A 9348-nucleotide genomic window follows, 5' to 3' on the forward strand; every position below is an offset into this window, starting at 1 on the left:
GCCGCCGCCGCTGAGCCGAGCGGGGCGGGGCCCGGCCGCCAATCACCCCGCCCCTGGCAACGCGGCGCCCCTGGCGACGGCGAGCGCGGCGCCGATTGGGCCGTGCTGCGGAGGGGGCGGGGCCTCCGCGGAAAGATGAATTGGAGGGGGCGGGCGCTGCCCGGCGCGCCCCCCCTGGCCCCGCCCCCTGGCGCGGGAGGCGCAGGGCGGGGAGCGCGCCCCACCCAGCGGCCGCCCGCGGAACTGGGCTCTTAAAGGGGCCGCGCTCCCGGCCTGCCCCGCCGACCCTCGGCCCCGCTGCCCTGTCCCCGCCCGTCCGGGTGCGGCCGAGTCCCTCAGCCTGGTGCCGTGTGTGATGACGGGACCGTGCGGCCCTCTGTGCCACACTACTGGCAGCCTGGTTTACCTGTGCTACCCATTGCCATCCCATTCTCCACTGTCTCATCGCATCTCTCACGCATCCCACCCTTGGCCAACCCATCTCACTCCATTCTCCCCCAGGTCATCCCATACATCCCATCCTACTTCACTCATCCCATCTCATTGTATCATAAGCCTCCCCACCCCATCCGTACCACGATTCCCACCACACAGACAGAGATGAATGCTGTGACCCTGGCTAAGCTGAAACCATACACAGAGCACCCAGCACCCCTACCCCTACTCACAAGGTGCCTTGCCCATCACATTCCTGGTGGGAGAAGGTGCTAGTTACCATGCAAGCCTGTGGGTGCCTCAGCCTTCTTTCCCCTCTGTCCTGGCTTTGCTATGGGAAGGTTTTGGGGCCCTGACTGGGACAAGTTCTGCTCCTTCGGGATACTGTATCCACACACACTGACCTGGTGGTTGGAACTGGCACTTCCACATCCTTCAGGACAGACATATATCTGCAATGATGGGTATGGGATGTGGGCTGCCACCTGTCCTGACCCTCGGTGCTGCATCTGCCCCTCAGATACCTGGGAAGGCTTCACTTGGGATTAGCAAAATCCTGCAAGTCCTTAATGTTGGGGAATGCTGATGCTCCTTGTCCCTGGGAGTGCCTGGAACCCCAGGGGCAGTGGGGTGCATGGCTGGTTGCTTCACCCTGGACAGCCTTGTCCCCCTGGCAGAGCCATCTTGGCTGTCCCCGCAGTCACCTGCCATCTGCAAGTGGCACCTCCCCACAGTGCTCCTGCCCCAGAACCTCCCTTGCTGTGCAGCCCCAGCCCTGGTCCTGCACCGGTGCAGTGGGGAGCATGCAGGACCACACTCCTAGCCACGTTTCCCCTGACTGCTGGCAGGAGCAGGAATCTGGGAGGTTGTCATGGCTGGCTATGGTTGACCTCTCCTCTGTGAGGACAGACACAGAGCACATCCGTATCCCCTCTGCCTTCTGCTGTTCACTCCCACCAGGGCTGTGGATGGCCATTTTCCTTCCATGTCCTGGAAGGATTTGGCTTCCCAAGTCCTGGCCAGAGAGCCTGGCACAGACCTGAGCTCTGCCTGGGCAGCTGAAAATTTGGAGATGACCAACTCCTACTGCAGGAATGCTGGCATCCTCTGGGAGCTGTGGGGAGTTTTGCCAGAATGCTGTGCCCTGAGGACAGCCACAGTGCCACAGCACCACTGGGCATGGTTCCTGAAGGAAAAGTCATGCCCAAGAGAGCCAGGGTGCTGATTTAAGACAGGACATATGACTGTGATAAATCTCTGTGAGGGACAGGAGATGCAGCAAGTGGGGCATTGTGTTCTCCAGGTAAAGGGAAGAGGCTGGGGAGCAAAGCACAGTAAGGGGATTGCACTCGTGGAAAATGCCGAAGTTTGAGCAAAGAAGCAGAAGTTGCTGGTTTGGACATGCTGTCACTCAAGGAGATAAGCAGCAGAGAAGAGAGTGATGAAACTGGCATCGTTAACACATGCACGGGAGTATAATGCAGTATCAGTGGGGAAGGAGAGGGCTAGAGGCTGATGGAGATGCTGAGACTCTTAACCAAAGGCCAAGCTCAGGATGGGAAGATTTGCTGTCTCCCTGTGAAGTCACTCTCGGGAAATCCCCTCCCTGCCGGTTTACTGAGATGCAGAAACCTCGTTTATTCTGCAATTCCAGAGGTCTGAGTTACCCAAGCACAAAATTTCTGAACGGAGCACATGGGGAAATTGCTTATTCACACTTGAATAACTCAAAAATGGCTGAACCAATTTTACTTAAACTTTCTCCAAGAATTCCCCTTGGAGCCAAGCCATGCCTGGCAAATTTCAGCCCGAAAGGAATTTATTTCAGAATAGGATGAGAAATAGGAGCAGGCAGCGGGGGTGCGCGGGCTGGGGGAGGATGCTCCGTACAATCGCGTCTCTCCCCACGTGCGGTAATTAATGAGCCCCCGCTCACTCCCACTGCGCTGGCGCTGCCAGCCGGCCTCTCCCCGGGGCCTCAGGCTCCCTGGTGCCGGCGGCTGCAGCGCCGTGGTCCCGGCTGGGGGGCTGAGCATTTCAGGGCAGCTCGCTGGCCAGGGAGCCCCGGTCGCTGCCTGTGTGCTGCAGCTGGTGGGCAGCCTGGGGAGCCACGTTGGCAGGGCTCCGACGTCTGCACAATACCAAATAACTGTGGTAACTGCGTGGTATTTGCTGGCAGGGGCTGGGTGTTCAGTGCCAAGCCGCCTGCTTGGGCATGGACTCGGTGCTGTGGCCCCCGAGGGACGGGGTGATGGCGTGGCTGGGGGATAGACATTTCTGTGTAAACACGGACAGCTCCCGGCCACACAATGTCCCTGCACATACACTGAGCCCTAATCCTCTCCCTGGCACCCTGGGGTGCTGGGGTCTGGAGCTGAATAGGGCTGCAACGAGCACTGTGTTGGCAAGACATGGGATGGGTAGAGATGAAACGCGAGGCTGTGGGATAGGCAGGGGAATTTGTCTGCAGCACCGACCTGAGTTAGTGATGCTCTGCCTTAGAATAGCCTCCAGCCTGCACACGGCAAAGCTGTGGTGCCCACGGAGTCCCTGGGAGGCATTCCTGTGCAGACAGGGAGTGGCAGACATGAAAGGAAAACCTCGAAAAGCAGCAACGGCCATGGAAGGTTCAGAGGACAAACCTCCCAGCCCAGCCCTTTCTCTGTAAGAAATTTCTCACCCAGAGACTCTATCCTGCTGGAGCAAGCCTGACTTTCACTCCCTGTTTCCAAGAACAGCCCTGATGTGCTCCGGTGACGGGTCCACGTCACACAGGCACATGCACGGTGTGTGTCAGGCCACGGCCCCGGACACAGATGCACCCACGCACCCTGCCCCCTGCGCCAGCCACCGCCCCTCACCTCCTCTGCATGCGGCAGTTTCACAAAAAAAGGTGATTAGAGAACAATTATTCTTATTTTCTCAGAAGATCTAAGGGGCATCAAATGAAATTACCCAGCAAGAGTCTAAAAAACAAACAGAAGGGAGTATATTCCTCACGGGGCAGCCAGTCCCAGGAGTTCATTGCCACAAGGTAAGTATGGGGACATGTGTTTGGAGGGTGGAACTGGATGAATGAAAGAAAAAGCCCTGCAAGAGGCCTCCGTTGTCTGCTCACCTGGAACACAGCTGTGCTGGGCTGGGGGAAGCTGCGTGGGGATTTCCCCATGTTTCTGGGCTGGATACCATTGTAGCAGGGGCCATCACAGCATCAAGTGACATCTCCAAGTCCTTTGTCCAAAGGGCTGCACTCAGAGGGGCGACATCTGAGCAGGCACCTGGGTCAGCTGTGCAGCTGCTGGGGGGTCCCCTTGTGCCACCCCCAGTGCAAGAGGAGCCCTGTGGGGCCCTGTTCTCAGGGCAGGGAGCACTGCAGGGTGCCAGCTCACCCAGCCAGTGTATTCCTCGCCAGACCAGCGCTGGCTCCAGCCTGTCTCCTTCCCAGGCTTCCTGTGCACTTGTCCCTCCGGGAGCTCCTCCCTGTGCTGCCAGGAGTTTGGTGCTGCCAGCGGGTCGGGGCAGCCGGCAGCACCCATGCCAGCCCAGCTGGGCCCAGCAAGGAAGCCACCTTCTGCTGCTCATGGTCCCTACTTCTTCTCCCATCCCACCCACATCCACCACCCCTCACCTCTGGCAGCTTCAGGATGCAGTTAAACACTTCAGCACTTAAAATTTCAGGTGCTAATTGCTTAGTAATGAAAACTTTAATCACAGGGCAATTAAAACCTTAAGTAGCTGTGGGAGATCCATTCCACGTCAACAAAAAAAAAAGTGCCGTCACTACTCCAGCACCGGCACCGCCCTGGCACGGTGAGGCTCACAGGGCCTGGAGAGCCCATCCTGCAGCCCCCACTGTCCCCAGCTCCGGGAATCTGTGGAGCCCCCCCTTCCCACGCTGAGCAGGAGGTGGCCGAGGAATGATCAGCTACTGCTGTAAAACTTAAAACCCAGCTAATTTTGGATTAAGTGCCATATGAAAGGGTTTTGTTATTTTAAATCTCCTACTTTCCAAATTCCCAGGATTAAAATTCTCTGCATTTATTTTAACCACATAACATTTGCAGACAAATCACTTCTCCCAGTGCAAAGTTTGAAGCAGGCTTAGCAGATCTAAAGCCCAGCCACAAGCTCCAGGGTGGAATCGCTGGAAGAGGCTGCCAGCGGCCGCCAGCCCCTTTCCCTGGCGCGCGCTTGCAGCAGAGCTTAGCCACGATGTCTGCAGGGAGAAAGGGCCTGCTTGGTGCTGGAGCCCGGGGAGGCAGCAAGACAAGGAAGGGTGGCTGTCATCCTGGCTTCTGGGCTCATTCCTGCACCGGGGATGTGCCCTTGGGAAAATCTGATGAGGCTTGTGTGTGTTTGCAGAGCAAGACCTGTCCATATGCTGCAGGGTGCATGTTGCAACCATGCTGATGCTGTCCAGGTGACACTGTCCAGTTCTGCACCAGTCCTTTGTCGTCAGGTGCTGACAAATGCTGCACAAAAAGTAAATAAAAATCAGGATTTTTGCCTTTTCCCCCGCTGCTCTGCAGTCCACTGGGGCTGAAAGGGAAAGGAAGGCATCCAGCCTCGCGTGATTCCGGCTCTGTGGGAGGCAAAGGCTCCAGAGCTGGGGGATGAGGTTTGTCCCCCAGCTGCTGGGAGGTGTGGGAAACATGGGTGCCTGTGGGCAGCAAACTGCCCCCTGCTCTTTATCAAAAGCAGCATCAGTGTCTGGCAAATGTCACTCTCCTGCGTGCTTCCCAGCTGGGAGGTCCATTTCCTCCTCCCGTGGCCCCCTTCCCCTCACTGCCTCCCAGCCCTGCGGCAGGACAGGCCAGCAGGATGGGGACTCGCTGGTGAGTGGGTGGCCGTGGGACTGGGGGACAAAGGCAGGGTCGTCAGCTGGTGGTGCATAACCCTCACCCAGCCCTCTGCTCTCTCAGGCACCTTTGCTAACCAAGCAATTAGCAGCCTGCCTCCATTAGGGACATTTTAGGGGGCTGCAGCTGAAATGCAAGTGCAGAGGCCCTTTGCATACTCAGTCACAGGAAGCAGATAATCTCCAAACCCAGAGATTTAGGGGCTGAAACCTGCTCCGTGCCACAGCCTGAGTGACCCCCAAATGGGGTGACAATATATTTGGGGTTCATGCTTATAATAAGATCCTGGCAGACTTCCTGCCTGCAAAAATCCAAGAGGCCTCTCCTGACCCTACATGCCCTGCAAAGATGGTTGCTCCTCTGGACTGAACAGGAACAAGCACCATGTCCTGCTGGGGCTGCCTGGGAACAGCCAGAGGTGATGGTGGCAGTGGGCACAATGGGACCAAAGCAGGCCCAAGCACAGAGCCCCAACAGCCTCCACCTGCCCAACCCCACCAGGCACTGTTGGCCAAGGGCAGCCCTCAGAGCAGAGCAGCTTTCCTGGACTCTAAGGTGAGGCTTTGTCCTTCCCTGACCTTGGGGCAGTAGCCTGGTCCTGCTTCCCATCCCACCTGGAGCATCCCTTGCCCAAAGCCAGCTCTGGATGCTGCGCCTCTCATTGCCATGGCAACCCCCATTCTCGCCGGGTTGCCATGGCTCCCCGGCCCCCAGCCGCAGCCGCATCCTCAGCATCAAGAGGACCCAGTGATTTGGGTCCTTGGGGGCCGCCACCTTGGGAGATGCCACACAGGGCCTGGGAAGGAGAAGGGCTGATGGATTGCTGGCATCTCCACATCACACTGAGGTTTGGGCTCTGGGACTAACTAGGACCTTGGGAGGCTGGTAGGGACAGGGTGTCCAAGGAGAATCACTGATGACATGAGGATGGCACCACTTCGCAGACCAAACCTGCCTCCTTCCATCCTAGATCTGCTCTGCTTGGCACAGCTGCCACAGCCCCACAGGGCTGTGTTGATGGGCAGCCATGCAGGTTCTGGAGCCCTTTGGTGTGGCTGCATGCCGGCAAAATCAACAGTGGTGAGCACGCGTGACCACACTCTTGTCCACTGCCCACTGTCCCCTCAAAACATGGTCCCAGCAATCTCAAACACCCCACCAGGCCCTTGGGAGAAACCTCAGCCCGGGGTTGCTGTCGTGCACTTGCTGTGCCCGGGTTACGGCTGAGCTCGGCAGCAGCACGAGCCCGGCAGGCTCCAGGCCTGGCGTGCTAAATAAACACAGCCACCGTGAGAAAAAGGCAGCCAGGAAAAAGTAGTCAAATAAAATAATAAGTCAAAGGAATAAACAAAGTGGGGACGTGCCCAGGCATGGCACAAGCCTCCGACGTAGCACTTCCAAGCCGGGCTCTGCCCCAGCCCCGGTGCCTGCAGGTGGTGGAGCCCGGCCTGCTGGCAGCGCCCTGGCCGGCCGCATCCCCACCCCAGTTTCCCCCCTGGCTGCAGGAATCCCCTCTCCCCGTCACACCACATTCCTAGGGTGCCCGAGGATGAAGGTGCAAACACCCTGGGAGAGGTGCCAGGCAATTCCTGGCCTGCCTGAGATTTGCATCCTTTGCCCTGGCGCTTGGCTTGGGAGGGATAAGCCCAGGCTTAGCTGTTGCTTCCCCTGGGGCTGGCTGCCAGTTCCTAACCAGTTTTGCCGTAGCCCTTTCCCACACTAACTGGGGTCAAGGGAGCTGTGTGGCCTCCATCCCACCTCTTCCCTCCAGCGCTCAGGAGCTTTCATGGTTTAAACAATTTGCTGCAAAGCAGACGGTGCGAGGGTGGGAAAGGGGCAGTCCTGAGGGCAGGAGTCTGAAGTTGGGCGGCACTGTGAGGAGTCCATAGGGGATGTCTGCGGGCTGCAAAGCTGGGGTACAGACCCACAGCAGCGCCCTTGGAGCCTGGATGAAGTTTGGGTGCTGGCAGAGAGGGGGACCAGCTGAGAACCTGCAAACTCAGTGCTTCCCTGGGAAATCCCACAACACAGGGCCCTACTGGTAAGAAGGGAGAGAGCAGCTTGGACTCAGGGTGTAACACCCTGTCCTCTTCACCACAAACCTCCTTTAAAACTCTCTGCAGGGCCCTGACACTTCACCTCCCTCTCTCTCTCCAGCTGGCAGCCAGTGGTGCTCAGCCAGGGAACAAAGGAGCATGGTTTAAAGTAGCCAGTTATTTTAAGAGCCCGCACTGGCAGTGACAAGCGGAAAATAGAAAGAAAACCAGAAAAAGCAACGAAAGAGCATTCCCCGATACATACTTTCTCAGCAGTGCTTCCATGCTTTCGGTGTAAAATTTATTCTGGGAAAAAAAATTTGAATAAAAGGAAAATTGCCTCCAAAGCCCATCTGCAAAACAGCACCTGGGTGTCCCAGCAGGGCAGGATGCCAGCGATGTGGCATTGTGAACAGCCAGGCACTCAGCTGATGGGATTTTGCACATAAACTTCGCATCTTCAGATTTCCCTTGGCTTTCCAGCCTGAAAGGTTGAGTACAAAACAAATTGCTGGCATGCCATGCCTTACTCCACCAGCCAGGCAGATGGACCTGCTGGGGCCTCAGCACAGCCTGGCTCACCCTGGGAGCCAGCAATGGCAGAGCTGCAGCTTTGGCATGACCCGGACATCCTTTGTGTCCTCTGGCACAGTTCTGCTGAGGCTTCCAAGTGAGCCTTGTTTGATCTTTGCCTCCACATGTCTGGAGGAGCAGCCTGGTTTCTCCCTGTGTTCAGATTCTTTCCCATGCTGCTCAGCAGTGAGGCTCCAAGGCTTCAGCTAGTTATAAAGAGATCAGCGACAAAATTCATCACCCTAAGAGCACAAAATTCCTGAAAAGAGCCTGTCACAGCACAGCCCTCTCTGCAGCACACTGACCAGGGTGCTGTCCTGGCCATCCTGGCTCCCCTGGCATAGGAAATGGCCCTCAAAACCTGCAGCAGTGGGGTTTTTCCTAAAAGCATTAATGTGCACCATTATACTGGGGAAAACCCAATGAGGAGGTGTAGAGGAATGTGAGATGTGTTGCTCCAGCAGCCCGTGGGTGACAGGGCCTGTTTAGCAGGCCTGTGGCTGTGTGACCCTGGTGTGCCCCTACCCACCAGGCCCACGTGAGCCTGGTGGGATGGAGAGGAGAAGGGTGGTGAGGGAGGATCTGCCCACCACACACCTGTGTGGAGGAGAATTCCGGGAAGGCTGACAGGCAGGAAGGTGCACATGGGACCATGCTGAATCCTGAAATAACCCCAGGCTGAGAGCTGGTGGTTCTGGCACAGGAAGGGATCTGCTGTCCTTTGGCAGCAGGGGGCCAGGTGTGGTATCCCCAAATCAGCTGCACCACCTCAGAAAGCAGCAGTTCCTGACCCAGCCAGGTACTGTTTTGTCCCCTGCAATGGCTACCCATGATGCTGTGGCACAGCTCTGTAATCCACAGGGAAGTATGGGTTTTTTTCTCCTTCTAACTGCTTACTAATGCCAGAACACCATGGAAAACTACCCCAATGAAGCTGCTGGGATGCCAGGTGGAATATCCCTGCTTACTCTTTGCTGGAGTCCCAGAATGCTCCCACATCATGCCCAGCATCATTTCCACTTGCAGCAGGTATGGCAGCACATGGGGTGGACTAATGGGGAGTAGGGCCAGGGAGAGGACACTGACTTCAACCCTCCCCCGTGGCACCCACACAGACCTCCAGATAATGCCCTAAAGGATGGTCATACTGGAGGGGTGCTGAATGTAGCCCCTAGGACAGCAGTGTCAGGGACCCCTGCAGTGCCAGGACCCCTCAGCCAGGGGCTGGGCAGGTGCAGCCATGGATGCTCCAATCCCCCCATGCTCCTGGCCTCCAGCAGAGTATTCTGGGGGGAGGTCAAGCAGTTTCTTCATTCTCTTCCCCCTCCCTTTCCAAGATGAAGAATTTAATTTTAGTTTTTACAGCTCCTCCTAGGTGGATAAATCCCTTCCTGGCGAGTCCAAGCCCTGGAAAATCTTGTGAATCTAACACTGGCCCTTCTGGC

The sequence above is a fragment of the Lonchura striata genome, chromosome 9 (assembly GCF_050655825.1).
Source record: "Lonchura striata isolate lonStrDom1 chromosome 9, ASM5065582v1, whole genome shotgun sequence".
Classification (NCBI taxonomy): Eukaryota; Metazoa; Chordata; class Aves; order Passeriformes; family Estrildidae; genus Lonchura; species Lonchura striata.